At 35.7% G+C, this 18,689-nt stretch overlaps 1 long non-coding RNA gene across 2 annotated transcripts; it reads right to left on the bottom strand.

Moving 5' to 3' along the window:
- Nucleotides 1-4,758: 4,758 nt before the first annotated feature.
- LOC103043490 (uncharacterized) lies at nt 4,759-17,666 on the bottom strand. 2 transcript variants are annotated; one of them, XR_002650505.2, is made up of 6 exons: nt 17,551-17,663; nt 10,356-10,461; nt 8,751-8,813; nt 8,554-8,642; nt 8,346-8,449; nt 4,759-5,758 (listed from the first exon to the last, which is right to left on the bottom strand). It is a non-coding gene; the product is annotated as an uncharacterized LOC103043490 (long non-coding RNA). The 2 variants fall into 2 exon arrangements; XR_002650504.2 differs by lacking the exon at nt 10,356-10,461 and having other exon boundaries at nt 17,551-17,666.
- Nucleotides 17,667-18,689: the final 1,023 nt, after the last annotated feature.

Raw genomic sequence — 18,689 nt, 5'->3', positions numbered from 1 at the left:
TGGTCTGTTTGGTATGATAGATGTTCATTCTGTCCATATTTTGACAGTATTTAATAAATGAACAAAAGGAACATGAATTTCACACTATAAATTTATTTACATTAACATGCACTAAAAGGGCGTCGAGTGGTCGAGCTGTCTAAAGCACTGCCACTATGAGCAGGAGGTCACAGGTTCGAACCTCTGCTCATGCAGCTTTGCCATCAAGCTGCCGGCACTCAGAGGGAGGACAATTGGCCCTGCTCCCTCCCGGTGGGTAGATGTCGCTCACTAAAAGGTGATGTCCGCAGCACAGGGCGTCAGCAGCAGCTCGAAAAGAAGCGGTGGCTGACTTCACATGTATCGGAGGGAGCATGTGTTAGTCTTCACCCTCCTGGTGTGTTGGGGCATTACTAGTGATAGGGGAAGTTCTAATGAGTGGGTAAGGTAATTGGCAGTGCAAAGTTGGGAAGAAAATGGGATAAATTAAAAGAAAAAAAACATGCATTAAAAGCAATAACACATTCTCACCGGATAGGTCACAAAATTCTCAAAACCTACAGACTGTCACTTTAACTGTCTGCCTTTTGAAAATCATGTCCTCCTTTACCCACTTACCTATTGATAGTGACAAAAACAGCCCAAACTTACGCACACCACTATATGCATTCTTTTTACCACCAGTGTCAATTATGGGTGCCTCTTCAAATAGTTGAATGCGCTAATTAGAAAGGAGTGACTGGACACTTTTGGACACTACTACTATATAAAATCTCAGAGTTAGTTCACTGGCAGACACTGTTGCAGTAGGCTGGGTGGCAGATGGCCTTCTGACTCACTCCGACCTGTATCCATTACTAATGATCTCACAGCAGGCTAAACTGATCGCCCTAATTGGGCACTCAAAACACAGAACCGCAGCCTGATTTATTAAGCCAGAGGAACAATGAACAAAAGCTGCCATGTTGAATATTCAGCAGTTTCCGCGTGAGGACATTATTCAGAGTTGTGCCCAGGAGAACTGCAGATGAGGGTGGTTTAGATTTCACTGGTACTGGTAGAGAATCACATGTTTTTTTAATTAAATATTCACATTGATTGCTGTGCAGATTTTTATATTAACTTGTGTAACACTTGTTTGGATTCTCTGGAGACACAGACATGCTTGCAGAACTGGAAATCTGGAACAAAAAAAGGAGTTGCTTGGTTGCTTCTAGACAGTGGCCAGCAGAAGGAGCTGGAAGGCTGGTAATCAAGCCTCTGTGTAGACAGGGGTTTTACTGGAGAGAAGGCTATTTGGAAAGGAGTTATAGCAATTAACATGACATTTCCAGTATTATCTGTAGCCTGCAAAAAAGGATCTTCTACTTACCTACTATAAAACATCTCATTTTGAGTTTCTTTAACACCAAAAGTTTTCAGATTTCAAACAGTCAGGTTCTTTCTGATGTTTCTCAACACCAAGAGTGTGAAGAATGGACTTATGTCCTTGAGAAGAATCTTTTTGACAAGTTTATTCCAAGAAAGAACTCACAAAAACACAAGAATGGAGGCAAATGGAGAACTGTACACTTGCTGTTTTATTACCCATATTAAATAATAGTACCTTAGACTATAACAATAAAATCTACCTTTCAACCTTAACCTTTGAGGCATAACAGTATAAACAGTTGTATATAATGAGATTTGACAGCTTAACTTCTTTTTAAAAGCATTGAATTCACAGTGAATGCTCAGTATTTATGTCCATTTCTCTCACTAAGTCACTAAGTGATGCATCCTCGGTTTTCAGGGCAGAGCATGAACACATACAGGAACTATAACTGGAGGAAAGCACAGTGATCCTACTCTGATACACCTGCTAACATCACCCAGAAAGAGCAAGGCCAGGTGTGCTCTATTGGGCTGCTGATGGCAATTCGAATCAGCAATCCACAAATCATATTGTCAGTGCATTAGTCAGGTGTACCATTCAGAGCCCACAGGTCAATTTGATAAATGACTCATTTAATACTAATTTTAATATTTTCTAATTTTAGGTGAAAAAAGGAAAAGTAACAATAAGGATTTGTTGATGTATGGTTATTTGTTGGAAGGGCTCAATTATAAATACAATTAACATGGTATTTGAATAAGTTAAGCAACTGAAATTATTTGTCAAAAAATAAATAAAATTTAAAAAACGAAAAGGCGTATTTTTTGCAATATAAAATGCACTCAAAAAGAAAAAAAATGCACGATTTTTCCCAAAATCGCCAGTGCGCCTAATCCGGTGCACCTTATGTATGAATTCTACCAGTAAGGTTGTAAGGAGCAGTAAAGCCGCTTTTTACTCTTTCGCCCTTCAGAAGTGAGCTAACCCCAGCATTAGTTGTTAAGCGCTAGCTCTTTTGCCATTCAGAGGTGAGTGTATTGGACTGTAGTCTGCGCATTTACTGTGTTAAAACAAGCTACCCGGGACGAAACGTTCCCCAGTGTAGCGTTGTCGGGCAGGATTAGCTGCTAGCACTAGCGGTTAGTCGCTAATGTTAAGCTGCTGCACACAGCCTTAGTGGAAATCTGGAAATCTAAGCTTACCATAAATAAATGGAAGCACTTTATTCACACAAATAAACAGTTTTGCTTAATTTAGCTTAGATTTACAGGCTGAATTAGAAGAAAAACACCCCTGTTCCTTACTAGTGTTGCATAATCCAGTGCACCTTATGTATGAAAATAGACCAGAAAATAGATGTTTATTGATAATGCACCTTATAATCCGGTGCACATTATAGTGCAACAAATACGGTGTACCAAATATTTCTTAAAACAGCATGATTTAGGCTTTTAAATTCATGCACTAGTGAAAAAGTGACAACATTAATAAACAAAAGCTGCGGGAAAATGTGTATAGTGTTTGGTATTCAGCTTTAGTTATTTCTTGTTCAAATTATTGGATGTTTGTTGCGCTCTGTGAAATGAGCAGGCAATGGTTGCTGTGACCAGTTTTCCAGAAGTATTAACCCTAATCTTGGACTACACAGCATTTTAAATCCATGTTTGGGAAACATACCGTATACGTCCAAACATTTGTTGACTTTTCTTTATTTTTAATTTCCTCTGAAATCCAGGGTATTGATGTGGAGCTTACTCACTATCTAACTTCCCGTTGGTGCATTAACAGCCTCTACTATTCTGGGAAGACTAACTTGATGTTGCGACAAAGATAACAGGTAAAATCAGGTGCTGATGTTGGATGATTGGTTCTGAAGAAAGAATACCACTCCAATTTTTGTTTGCTGTTGGTGGAATGTAGCACTCCAGAGAACCCAGTTTAATTGCTCCACAGCCCAGGACTGGTGGCTTTATATCCTTCTAGATGATGCCTTCGCACTTGGCATGATGACCTCAGGCTTGTGTGCAGCTGTTCCAGAACACCTCATTTGTAATCTTATACCCTCTGTGTTATACGCAATATACAAAAACCTGATTTAACTTGATGCACTGGAACACAATACTCATCCTAATAGTATCCTATTTAACATAACACAACAAGGCTGAACATGTCTATAAAGTACATTAGCTTGCAAAAGCCAATAATGAGAACTTCAGGGTGGATTAATCAAAGATCACAAATCAGCAACATGTCAGAGACAGAGTAGAAAACGCCTGCCTGTAGGGGAAGGTGTGAGATAATAAAGAAAAGAAGTTCAAAGCTCTCAAACACACTCTCTAAAATAAAAGTGATACAAAGGGTTCTTTCAGTGCTTCCATAGCAGAACCATTTTTGAAAAAGAGATCTGTGTATGAAGAATGTTTTAAAGGTAAAACAACATTAGTGTACAGTATTTTTTGCACTATAAGGCGCACCTAAAATCCTTTAATTTTTCCTAAAATCCTTTAATTTTTCCTAAAATCCTTTAATTTTACCTAAAATCCTTGTCAGTGCGCCTTATAATCCTTTGCGCCATATGTCTGCATTTTATCAGTCAGGTTGTAAGGAGCATTAAAGCAACTCTGCTAAAGTCAAGCGTTATACAGGAGTTTCAGTTTAGTTCTCCGGCAGTATTAGCATTAGCTGCTAACTAAACTAAGGGCGTCACGAGGGAAGTATTATCGGCCTGTAGCCTGCTGCTAACCCTGGCTAGAACTGCTGGAGCAGCATTAGCCGCTAACAACAGGGCTAGCTCTTTTGCTGTTTAGAGGTGAGTATATCGGACTGTAACCTGCATGTTTACCATGTAAATACAAGCTATGTGGGACGAACCGCTACCTAATATTGCCCTGTCTTACTGGAACACTCATTAGCTGCTAATATAAGCGTACTATCTAAGTATAGCTTATATTATTGTAAATAAATTGAAGTGCTTTACTCACCCGAATTCCCCCAATGTAGATTACATCGTCTGACTCCTTTGAATTTTTTTTTTAAGAACTACAATTTTATTTACTTAACTTAGCTGTACAGTTACTGGGTACACCCAGTGGTAAGACCTCCTGAATTAGAAGGAAAACTTGGAGCCACCACTGTTCCTGCTACTAGTTACTAGTGTCACATAAATTGTGCCTTATAATCCGGTGCGCCTTATAGTGCGAAAAATACGGTATGTAAATTTTCTATACTAGTTTGATGGTTCAAATTTTTACCCTTTTCATCTTTTTGACACAAATGATTCTTTATGGAGCCAATTTTTTTTCTTATTTGGCATCACTAAATAAAAACCCTTTGTATCTAATGAAATTATGCCTTCTGAAGATTAATCAACTTATTGAATAGACAGAATAGACTTTAGGGCAGAGTTAAAACAATATTCTCTTTTTTTTATTTTTCAAAAGTGAAGTTCAGGTTTACCCTAACATGTTTTAGTATATCACACAATAAATACATATTTTTGATTGGCTCCTGGCATCATTTATTTGCATATTAGGCTAGTTACTCCACCCCTAACCTACGATCAGTGTTAGTATTGTACATTTATTTTTTGGTGTCTCTGCTAGGATTTTAATCACCTTCCATGTATGACCAGTTCTGCTAACAGTAAAATAGTAAATGAATCTTCACTAGAGTATATAGTACAAAAAATGCAGCTATTTGAAAACATTTAAATCTTTTATTTCTTCCCATTCTATCATTTCATGATTAACTGAAATACATGTAAGAATTGGTGTAAAACTGTTTATAAAACTGTAAACTGTTGCATGTTTTCACATCAAATGATATTATAGCAAAATGTATGACGAAGAAGCAATGTATAAAGCAAAAATTACAAAACAGATCACAAAAGTATTAAAACATTCAATTTAACAGGATTCAGTATATTTAGTAAAGATTTACTATAAATGTATTTGTTTTTATTGTGCATCATGTTGAAAACTCAAAATATGCATTTATATCTTAAAATCAACTTTTTTCAATCTAAAATAAAAATTTCATTTTATCTTTCACTGGAGGTTGTATTTATATTGCCATATATTATATTCTTAGTCATTTTTAAACATTTATTTTGGGCCATTCATTATGCAATGTGCAATGCGAAGAAAAACAGCCAGATTCAAATTATGTCTGCAATGAATAAACACTAAATGTAGGTGAAAATTCTGCCACGAAACATAATCTTAGTGTTTTTAAGGTTCTAACATTTCTAAACCTGGGAACAAACCTTCAGTGCACTGAATAACATATTTAGAGAATTCAGATGGTAACATAAAACAGCTGGCAGTGGGAAATGGTGTGTCCTCAGGGGTACTGGGGTACATTGGCTTGGACATCTGGAATGGCATCTTGCTGTGGCTTTAAACCCTATGAATAAGATATAAAACGTTAGGAAAGAAAATGATGCATGCTCTCTCTCTCTCTCTCTCTCTCTCTCTCTCTCTCTCTCTCTCTTTCTCAATATATATATATATATATATATATATATATATATATATATATATATATATATATTTATATATATATATATATATATATATATATATATATATATATATATATATATATATATATATATATATACAGGGGTTGGACAATGAAACTGAAACACCTGGTTTTAGACCACAATAATTTATTGTCCCGACGGACAGTTCTGGTGGAAACAGGAAAGTTGATGTGCACAATGGTTTCTGCCGTGATTTGGGCAGCCTTTTTTTATGTTTTTTGTATACAATCCGGGTTAACTCCCGAACATCCCTTTCAGACAGCTTCCTCTTGCGTCCACAGTTAATCCTGTTGGATGTGGTTGGTCCTTCTTGGTGGTATGCTGACATTATCCTGGATACAGTGGCACTTGATACATCACAAAGACTTGCTGTCTTGGTCACAGATGCGCCAGCAAGATGTGCACCAACAATTTGTCCTCTTTTGAACTCTGGTATTTCACCCATAATGTTGTGTGCATTACAATATGTTTAGCAAAACTGTGCTCTTACTCTGCTAACTGAACCTTCACACTCTGCTCTTACTGGTGCAATGTGCAATTAATGAAGATTGCCCACCAGGCTGGTCCAATTTAGCCATGAAACCTCCCACACTAAAATGACAAATGTTTCAGTTATATTGTCCAACCCCTGTGTATATATAGCTCTGAAAAAGACCACAACAAAATTATCAGTTTCTCTGATTGTACTATTTATAGGTATAATTTATTTGCAGAAAATGAGAAATGGTCGAAATAATTAAAAAGGTACAGTGCTTTCAAACCTTAAATAATGCAATGTTCGTATTCATGTAGAAGCAACAGTGCTAATGTTTTAAGAGTTCAGAAGTCAATATTTGGTGGAATCACCCTAATTTTTAATCACAATTTTCAATTGTGACCAACTTACATCTTACATGATTACATTCAGAGGTTTTTCAGGTCTAGAGATTGACCGTCAACTTATTTGAATGTCAGTCAGCAACGGAAGGATGACAACAAGTAATCTACAAAAAGAATGGCAAATGGCAGCTGGGGTGAAGTGCATGGGAAGAACAGTTTAAAACAATCTTTAAGAGGCAGGACTCAAGCTAGAAAATGACTTTCTTCAATGAGAAGCAAAGGAGAGCCAGGCTGAAGTTTGTAAAAGATCATAAGAATTGTAGTATAAAGGACTGGAGTAAGATTTTTTTTCTGATGAGTCCAATTTTCAGCTTTGCTCAACGCCTGGCCATCAAATGTTTAGCTGGAGACCTGCAGAGGTGTAAAAGCCACAGTCTCTTGCACCCCCAGTGAAATTTGGTGGAAGATCGGTGATGATCTGGGGATGCTTGAGCAAGGCTGGAATTGGGCAGTTTGGTCTTTGTGAATGACGCATGAATCAAGGTTATACTGGAAAAAACTTGCTTCTTTTTGCTCTGGCAAGGTTTCCCAATTCTGTGGACTGTTTTTATCCAGCAGTACAATGCTCAATTCCACAAAGCTACATCAATTAAGGTGTGGAAAAAGGACCACCAGATCTTGACAGTGTTATGGCCAGCACAGTCTCCAGCCCTGAACTCCACTGAAAAACCTATGAAATGTAATCAAGAGGAAGATAGATGGTCAAAAGCCATCAAACCAAGCTGAACTGCTTGAATGTTTGAGCCAGGAGTGGCATAAGGTCACCCAAAAGCAGTGTGTAAGACTGGTGAAGAGAATGCCGAGATTAAAAATCTGGGTCATTAAACCTATTATTAATTCTAAAGTCTTTCTTAGAGCTGTACATATACATATATACAGTATATATATATATATACAGTATATATATATATATATATATATATATATATATATATATATATATATATATATATACAGTACAGGCCAAAAGTTTGGACACGCCTTCTTATTTAATGCGTTTTCTTTATTGTCATGACTATTTACATTGTAGATTCTCTCTGAAGGCATCAATCTATAAATGAACACATGTGGAGTTTTGTAATTAACAAAAAAATGACCTGGCCTCCACAGTGAGCTGGACTGCAGAGTTGCAGCAAAGGGGCCAACAAGTGCTAAACACCTCTGGGAACTCCTTCAAGACTGTTGGAAAACCATTTTAGGTGACCCCCTCTTAAAGCTCATTGAGAGAATGATGCCAAGAGTGTGCAAAGCAGTAATCAGAGTAAACTAGAATTTTTTTTTTTTTCAGTTTTTTTTTGTTAAGTACATAACTCCATATGTGTTCATTTATAGTTTTGATGCCTGCAGTGAGAATCTACAATGTAAATAGTCATGAAAATAAAGAAAACGCATTGAAAAAGAGAAGGTATGTCCAAACTTCTGGCCTGTACTGTGTATATATATATATATATATATATATATATATATATATATATATATATATATATAGGAGTGGAGTCATTTCTCAAATATGACAATTCATACATTCTGTTCTCAGTATGTTGCACGCTACATAGGCATTCAGCTCACCTTTGAACAGCTTGTCTGTGCAGTCCTTTTCATGTTTGTTGGCAGAATTGTTGGACCATCACTGCCAGTGGTATAGCATAGAACCCATGTTTTACTGTTGAGGCCTGGTGAGCAAGAAATGTGCTTTTGGTAATTATGAAAAATCATGAATTTTATCATGCCTGAGAAAATAAAGCTCATTCTAAGATGACTCATCATTTTAAATTACCTCATTATTTACTGACTCAACTTTTTTATTGTTATCCTCATTGAGAAGTTCAAAGCCATCATAATCCATTGTTGTAAATTCTGTCACGCCTGTCAACATACAAATGGCAATAAAAGAAAATAACATATTATATAAAATTCAATGTGTTATTTCTGTCTGTGTGTATTTATCATAACATACGTTCAATCATAACATACTGTAATCAAAGGTGTAGTCTGTATAATCAGTTGTCACTTCATCGTATGAGGGAGTTGTGGAACCTGGCAGAAAATAAAAACAGGATACAAACCACTGTAAAAACACAAAACCTTCTCTTTATCGTTCTCCTTAAAGTGATTTTAAAGTTAGCTGAACAAAATCATTTGAATGTATCAAAACAATAGCATAGTTTCTCTCATATTGATGTTTCTCAAAATCTATATGTTTGATTTTGGCTGCTGGCAACATCTCACGCACCATCAGTGTGTAACCATTTCCCTTTAGGCTGCCTTTATAGACCTATATATGTTTATTCATGGTTAACTGCCTGGCCTTAGTGTTAAAGGCTCTAGAGAAAGTTGCTATGTTTTTGGTTGCTGAGTGCTATTATATGCTGGCTTGGTCCAGCAGGTCTTTCTTGCATTACTGTAGGCTTATATGATTGGTGTTCAGGCATATATGTATAGCTATCAATTTTGGGATCCTAAAACATAATATGATTTTCTTGGTGTTGGTGAAACTTTATTTGGAATCACTTTTTGGAAAACTTGACATATCAGTTTAATACATGAAAAGTAAAAAATATTAACTATCTGCACTAAAGGTTCTGAATATTGATACGAAGTTAAACATGACGTCTATTAAATTTAGTGATCAGTTCATTTATTTTTCATGATGTAACACAAATGTCATAACAATTTTATTACATTGAACATTTTGTTATGAAAATGGTGTCAGAGTTGTAGAAGCTAAAATACACTTTTTAAAGGAGCTACTTTTATCTCCAGCACTAACCCAGCACACCACATTTACCATTATGTAAATAAGATCAGAAAAACAAATACACATATTCACACACTGTCCTGTGATGCACTCATAATGTTAGGGACATATCACATAGGAACTTCAAGTGTTAAAATTATGAAATGGGAACTTTCCACATTTTATCAAGGGTCGGTGACACATGCTAGTGCGTCTCAAAAAAACGTTATTTTATTTCAGTAATTCGGTTAAAAATATCAAAGTCATATATTATATGCATGTATTACACACAGAGTGATCTATTTTAAGCGTGTATTTCCTTTATTGTTCATGATTACGGCTTACAGATAATAAAAATTAAATAATCAGTGTTTTAGAAAATTAGAATATTATATAAGACCAATGAGTAATTTTGGCAGTGTGGACAGTGTGCCAATTCCTGCTGGAAAATGAAATACACATCTGCATAAAAGTTGTTATCAGCAGAGGGAATCATGAAGTGCTGTAAGATTTTGTGGGAAAACACTGCTCTGACTTTAGACTTGATAATAAAACACAGTGGATCAACACCAGCAGATGACATGTCTCTCCAAACCATCACTGATTGTGGAAACTTCACACTAGACCTCGAGCAGTTTGGACTGTGTGCCTCTCCACTCTTCCTCCAATCTGATCACTTGATTTACTTCACTTTAGATTTTAAGTAGGCCTGTCACAAAAATTACATTATTACAGTATAAGGACATGACCTGAATAATTTAGCTAGTTTTAATATTGGCCATACAAGTAAAAATAATTATTGTGACAGGCCTACTTTAAAGTTAAACCTATTAAAGGCCTACCTCCGGGATCTGCAGCTATACTTGTCAACAGCAGAACACATCAAGGCTTGGCAGTGCCTGGAAATAAGAGTCATGGCTGTTTGCACCTTCTCCCCATTAGCGTTCACTATGGAAATCATTAGAGCATCACAGTGGGTGGTCAGAGGACAGCGGATAAGAGCAGGTACAAAGCTCCACGAATATATGGATTACATATAAGATTCGTCTGTTAAAGAAGTCATCGGTTGGGCTCGGATAAACAAAGGTAGCCTTTCAAATGTAAAAGCATCTCCATTGTGAAGAGGAAGCTTTCATATCAGCACTTTTAGTTTGGCAAAAAAACAATTTCACAAATCTTTGAACAGCCAGTTAAGATTTTTTTTTTTTTTTAAGAATATTTTTGTTTAGTTTTTTTCTGCAATATGAGTCTCACTATCAATAAACGTCTACTTTCTGGTCTGTGCACAGGATTATAAGCCGCATTATGTGACACTAGTAAGGAACAAAGGTGTCATTTTTTCCTTTAATTCAGCAGGTCTTGCCGCTGGATGGTGGTGGTGAGGTAACTATGTTAAGCAAAGTTAAGCTAAGTAAACAAAACTGTAATTCTAAAAAAAAATAAAAAATTCAAATGAGCGCTGGATGTTTATCTACAAAGATTTCTTTCCTGAAAACTTTCTATTTTGGTGAGTAAAGGGCTTCCATTTATTTACAGTAAGATTTCTAGATTTTCACTAAGCCTAGTTAACACGGTTAGCACTAGTAAATGCCACCCGCCAGCATGGCCACTAATGATCAAATTCAAAAGCTATTAGCAGGGGTGAACTCAGTGTACCTAAATGTGCCTCTTGCCAACCCAATCAGATTATTACTTTTTTATCCACATCAATTCTGATCTGCCAATTTTATACAGGAAAAAAACAGGCTAAGACAAACATAATAAAGGTCAGCATAATCAATAAATTATGCACATTTATTGTACAATGAGGTGTACCAGTAGGTACCTGATTGAGATGTTATAAAACACATAAAAATACATGATTGCTAAGTAGACAATAAAATAAAAACTTTCCCCAGTGACTAAAAGACAAAGTCCTGTAAACTACAGGAAAGTTACATTACAGCAGTAGACTCACATTGTCTGTTTGAAAGGCTTGTGTCCAAAAACATATAAACAAAGATGTCTTCAGATTTTGATTCTAAAACATCAGTCTTCATGCACCAATTGGTATTGACTCATTAAAGTTCAGAGACTAAGAGTTTTCTGTGATTGTAAGCACGCAGGGAGTGTATCACAGCATGGACATCATTATTTCCTTTGCCCCATGTCATATTGCCTCATTCCTCATTACCAGCATTGCCAGTAAGCTTCTGGAAGCTTCTGCTTTTATCAGTCACTTCTTGGTTTGTCTTTTCATCTATAGAAATCTGTTTAATATGGAAAGAAGCAATTTAGCTGATTGTACAAAATGGAAATGATTAAAAGTATTCAAACGAATCAGTTCAACACTTCATATCAACTCTGCCTTGTTCTACTTGTTACACTGACCACTCCAGTGTAAAAACAGGTGCTTATTTTCTGTTATTTTCCACCATGGATAGAATCAGCTCTAAATATATAATTCATAATTCAATCAAATGAGCTCCACAGAAAAGTTTAAATGAGTTGGCATGAGAGGAATGTTCTCCTCCACCAGTCTTACACACTTGTTTTTGGATAAATTTATGCCTTTACTCCTGGTGCAAAAAATCAAGCAGTTCAGTTTGGTTTGATGGCTTGTGATCATCCATTTTCCTCTTGATTATATTCCAGATGTTTTTAATTTGGTAAAATCAAAGAAACTTAATTTTTTTAAGTGAAGCAGAAGTAGTAATAATAATAATACTCCAGTAGATACATATACAGCATTTTAGTACATAATTACAGAAGTGATGTAGCTCTGCGTCCTTATTTATTATTATATTATTATATATCTCAAATAAACTGCATGTTGTATTGATAATAATGCTTGTGATTTTCTTATAAAAAAGGGAGTGTCATTTGCATTGTTTTAGTGCCTTCACAGAACAGGATTGCTCTTATCTAGTTTAGAAGGTGGGCGGACTCCGTGTGGTACATTTATTCGTCTCCTGTGGATTTGTGGGAAAGTACTGAGAAACAGTTTTTACTTCCATACATATTTTTCTTGCTTTTATTTTAGGCTTTCTTCCAGATGTGAGCTTGTATTTGTGTTTTTTTACTCATGTGGAATGTATGAAGCAATTTCTCAGGGCATGGGAATCCAAGGCAATAAGATAACACAAGTCGAGAAATTGGCAGAGAATGCTCACTGAGGTCTGTTCTGGTTGTCATCTATCTCAAACAGACTGAAACTCACTGACAGAGCACTCCTATTCTTGTAAAAGGGCAGCAGTTCAGTTTCTTGTAACTGAATCCTGGTGCTCGCCACATTACCCATACTGAACAGGTATAGACAGGATTTTGCTACATTGCACAGTTCTGCTTACAGACTGCATGTAGGGGGAGAGTGCATTGCTGGCAGCATGGGATATTTTTCTTTTCTTTTTGAATCAGTGGCACAAATCACGATTGCGCAGTGTCTCACTTTTTATTTATTTGCTTTTTGTAATTTCCCCTTTTGTGATTCCCTTAGGCTAGACATATCCAGCATGGAGTGAGTCACATAGCACATGAGTTAGTTTTTCACTGTTCTCACACTAATCTTATGACTCTCGCTAAATATCAGTCATTCACTAGTCAGCTACCGAGCCATGAACGGCATATTCAGGGTCAGTCAGCCAAGTGTCATATTTAAACGGCAGAATTACAAGCTTAAGAATACGTACCTTTAAAAAGAAACAAAAGTATCATGTTCCACCATAGATTGCTTTAAGCAGCAGTCCTTAAGATTATTTCTTTTAAATTGAGAGCAATAATATTCCTACTGGAATACTGGAGTGAAAAAACGATAGGATATTGCAATAAATAAAATTAATGTGTTTCTAAAATGATACCTGCAAAGCCAAAAATATGTACTTATTCTAAAAAAAAAAAACAAGCTTTTGGTGATTACCTGAGCAACTGTTGCTAATGATGATGACACAAGAGCTACTATAAACATGGATATATCAGAAAAACCAACCCTTAAAAAGTCTTAATCTGCTCATTCACTTATGCTTAAACTAAAGAAACAGAGAATTAAAACTGAAGAGAGCTGGAAAGCTGAAAGAGCATGCTAAAATCACCAGGTTCATCATGCTCAGTGCAATAACATGTTCTCACCAAATAGGTCTCTAAATCCCCTTAAATCTAATAAACAAATATAACCTTTTGCTTTTTCACCGATCAGTTCAAAAAAGAGAATCAGATGTTTACAGTGTAACAAGGTGGAAAGACACAAATCCTGTGAGTTTAATATTACACTAATAACATACAGGGGTTGGACAATGAAACTGAAACACCTGGTTTTAGACCACAATAATCTATTGTCCTGACGGACAGTTCTGGTGGAAACAGGAGAGTTGAGGTGCACATTGAATTCTGCCGTGATTTGGGCAGCCGTGGTTTTATGATTTTGGATACCCAAAACATCCCTTTTAGACAGCTTCCTCTTACAGCGTCCACAGTTAATCCTGTTGGATGTGGTTGGTTCTTCTTGGTGGTATGCTGACATTACCCTGGATACCGTGGCTCTTGATACATCACAAAGACTTGCTGTCTTGGTCACAGATGCGCCAGCAAGACGTGCACCAACAATTTGTCCTCTTTTGAACTCTGGTATGTCACCCATAATGTTGTGTGCATTGCAACATTTTGAGAAGAACTGTGCTCTTACCCTGCTAATTGACACTCTGCTCTTACTGGTGCAATAATGTGCAATTAATGAAGATTGGCCACCAAGCTGCTCCAATTTAGCCATGAAACCTCCCACACTAAAATGACAGGTGTTTCAGTTTCATTGTCTAACTCCTGTATATGAATGATGCCATAAAAGAAGGCCCTGAGCTATTCTTGCTAATAAATCCTTTACTTAGCAACATCTATAGCACATCTATGGGATGTCTGATGTTATTTAAGCACCAAACTGTGTTGTGGTGTTTGTTGCATTGATGTATTAAACCGATTGATAATATAATTGTATATATATTGTTTGTATTATTGGGCTGTCACATATATTGAAGTCCTATAATTTGTCCTTTGCATAATCCACAGAGTTTTTTCCAATGACATCTATTAAAACTTTATTTTTTTGAGTTTATAAATGTCGTTTTTTTTGTGAAAAGCTGTCATGTGCGATTATTTTTTTAAATATGAAATCCTATACAAATGCACTGTTTTAAGTTGTTTCGATGAATGGTGTTTGTACAGGTAAAATTTAGGTCAAAAATAATCTATAATATTTAATCAATATATTTTGACCGTATGCTACACTCTAAGAAATATAAGTACAGATTTGTACTTAAAAGAGTACAAAGCTTGTCGCTGGGGCTGTACCTTATATTAAGGTTCAAAAAAGTACCTTTCAGTGAAAGAACTTTTTTGTACCCATGGTTTTTGTGCCAGTATAGATTATAAAGATTATAAACATTGTCATCAACTAAAAATGTCTCAAAAACTTGATGATACAAAATTGTCTGGCTTTCAAATAAAAAAAATGTGCAATTTAAATATATATTGTTCATTAGTACAGTGATGCAGAATACTGAATGTACCTTTTGGCTGGTTAAATGGTACAAATCTGTACTTATTGAATGTACCTTCGAGTACAAAAAAGTACTCATATCGTACCTCTGTTTTTTAGAGTGTAACCTGTTTGCAAGCAGGGTTAACAATCTATCTGGGATGTCACAGCTGCCTCAGGCCTGCCCATAGCAACAAGCAAGAGACTGTTTAGCCTTCTCTAATGTGTGCAGTATATATGTATATAGAATATAGAGCAGCAAACTTGAATTACAACTAAGCATCATTTAAAATGCTTGGTAAAAAAAGTGTTTTTCATTTTTTTTTCTTTTTTGCCTTTTTTTTTGCCTTTTTAAGCCATTAGATAATATGTACAGCGCTCCCAATTCTTGGATTTAGGTTTGTCAGACTAAAACAGCAGTAGAGAGAAGAAGATCTCTCATAATTTAAATAAGGCCCTGTCAACCAATCGCATCTTTGCTACAGTTTGTTTCAGTTTGGGAAAGGTCTACCCTGCTAGAGCTGCCCTATCCAACTGTAAGTGATAATGTTATTGCATATAATATTATAGTGTAGAGAAGACACAAGAGCTCATTCAAAAATCACAAGAATAGCATACAAACTTACTACAAAGCTTCTATATCATACACTGTTTTTAACTGAATGAGCTTCCAGATACAACCAAGAAATGGAGGGAAGGAATGTAGTTATTGACGTTTGTAAAAGGCATCACCAAAAAGCATTGATCCTTAGACAGTTCCGTATGTATGACCAATAGGCCACTGAGAAGGAGTCTTTATAAAACAGTCAGTTTCCTCTGTCATTCAATATGTCATTCCAGGACCTATGTCCATTTTTGACTGAATTTGGTTCACTTATGGAAAACTTTATTTTACTGGCATAAACCTTTATTTGAAAGATTGTTTCAAGTTCATTTTTTAAGTGGAAGCAATTTCGAAGCAACTCAAGACAGCATTCTTAATAACTGAATGGACACACTTGACATGTAACCTTGCTGTTAAACTGACGAGGCTGGTGGCAGTTTTTCTCAACATCAGACAGGCTACAGCTTGAACAAAGTTCACGCTGACAGTTTTGCCTGAGAGATGTGATTCATTATCTCGACTAGACAGTCTACAGCTTTTGTTGTATTTCGATGCCAGAACACCCGTTATCTAGTGTTAGCTCTTCACACTGTCCTGCAGACAGTGTCTATATCTGCTTCCTTCTGAATTTCCTGAAGAGCTTTAGTTTGAGCAATGTTCTGATATTCATCTTACAGAACAGAATCTACTGAACTCCACGCAGCAGAAACTTGAGAGACTTTATAACACCTCCTAAAAGAAGGTGAGATTCTGAGACACTTTTTGTAGTTAAAACCCCCACAACATGCTAAAAAAAGATAGGTTACCACTGTCTGTCTCAAGCAATAACGCAATAAAAACTTCAATAACAACTTAAAAAACCCATTTGGGAAATGTATTTGTAGTTTCACAAGATAGCTAGCTAACTAACACACACATATAACCTATCTAACTTAGCTAGCTAACGCTAATACACACATATTACCTAGCTAACTTAACTAGCTAATGCTAACACACACATATAACCTAGCTACCTTAGATAGATAACTAACACAGATATAACCTAGCTAAATAAGCTAGCTAATGCTAACACACACATATAACCTATCTAACTTAGCTAGCTAACTAACACACACATATTACCTAGCTAACTTAGCTAGCTAACAGTAAAACACACAAATAACCTATCTAACTTAGCTATCTAACACTAAAACACACGTATAACCTAGTAATTTTGGAATTTCAAAAAGTTTGGATACACTCATTCAAATAACATTTATTTTTTTGTTTTTTAAATATAACATATACACACATAATAGAGAGCAAACCAGGTCTGGTGGTCTTTGTTTCCTGTGGCTGGTTCTCATGAAAGTCAGTTCTGTCATAACATTTTTGATGGTCTTTGCGACTGCACTTGAGGACACTTTTTAATTTCTGAGCAAGAGATGCTACTTTAAAGAATCTAAAATCTAAAACATATTCTGGTTTGTGTATTAAATAATTCCATATGTTTTTTTAACATGCATGCAGTTTTTTTACATGCATATATGGCAAACTTATTTCCACTTCCATAAAGTGTGTCACATGATTGGGGTATCCAAACTTTTGCACTGTAAAAGGTGCACTTTCCTGCTTTGCCTATGCAAACAGATCAAAGCAGACCATGAAATGCCGATTAACTTTTTTTAAACTGACACACGTGACACATGACTGGCTGTTTGATTAAAAGATATCAAAATACCTTATTGTTCACATAGTTGCATGTCTAATTGCAAGTAATGTGAGCACATATAAGTACAAAGGACCTAATCACAGTCTTTAAATGCCTTTTAATTATATAATAAAAAATAATTGAGGCAGGCTTTTTTTCACAAACTAGATAATATGTAAGTTAGAGGAAGTCTGAGGAAAACAATAAAACAGGAAGATTAAAAGTAGATGTGGTACTTACCCCTGCAGTACGGCAGCAGTAGAGTGCTAATCACACAGAGAGAGAGCAGCGTGAGCATGCTGGAGAAGTGAGAGAGTGAAGGAGTGAATGTCCTCGGGCTGCATGTGGTGTGTTTATGTATGGGAGTGTGTTGGGGCAGGGTGTTTTAAGTGAAAGTTGGGGTTGGGCCAGGGCAGGACTACAGCCTTAAACTCTAACTCTGTCTGACAAGGAAAATAATAATAATAAAACCTGTGTAAATCAGTGTAATGATTTACTGACCTGTCATTAGAAGATAAGCATGTCTGTTGTTGGTAATTAATACTTGACTTGCTGCTAATTGCAGTCTGTCAAGTATACTGATGTTTAATAAATGCATAATGCTGCATTGCTCAAGTCAGATTTCTGTTATATTTTGTACAATTTCTCTACTGCCTTAGTTCACATACAGCTCTGGAAAAAATAACCACTTAATTATTATGAGTTTCTTTGATTTTACCAAATTGAAAACCTCTAGAATATAATTAAGAAGAAGATGGATGATCACAAGCCATCAAACCAAGCTGAACCGCTTGATTTTGTTGCACCAGGAGTGGCATAAAGTTATCCAAAAGCAGCGTGTAAGACTGGTGGAGGAAAAAAAGATGCATGAAAAGTGAACTCAAAATAAATATATTCATATATATATATATATATATATATATTTTTTTTTTTTTTCCCCCCAATATACTGTCCCAACCTTCTTCTGATCTGGGGTTGTTAGGGGCAATTGTTACTCTGTAAATCATACTAATCTTTTAATTTGAAAGAGGATCAAAAATAAGTTTATAAATTAAAAAATGTATGTATATAGTATAAAATGTAACTTAAGATAGAAATCTTTCTGTTAACACTGACACAATAAAGCAAATACATTGACTTTTTTTGGTCTACTGAACTGTCTGACTTGCTGTAACAGGGCACACTAAATGGGTTAGTTTCCTTAAAGGTACAGCAGACTGAAGTCTAAGGCACAATAGTATAGTATTATCAATATAACAGTAGGGTCAATATTTCAGGTAAATAAATTCATTTACTTGTGGCCATCAGTGCCTTGAAATATTACTGTAGTGTTTATTATCATTCAAATATAACTTAAGTGATTATCTCATGAATGTTTG

Source organism: Astyanax mexicanus, chromosome 6 (assembly GCF_023375975.1).
Source record: "Astyanax mexicanus isolate ESR-SI-001 chromosome 6, AstMex3_surface, whole genome shotgun sequence".
In the NCBI taxonomy this organism is placed as follows: Eukaryota; Metazoa; Chordata; class Actinopteri; order Characiformes; family Acestrorhamphidae; genus Astyanax; species Astyanax mexicanus.
Note: the sequence above shows the minus strand (reverse complement) of the source record. Positions and strands in the feature narration are given on the sequence as shown.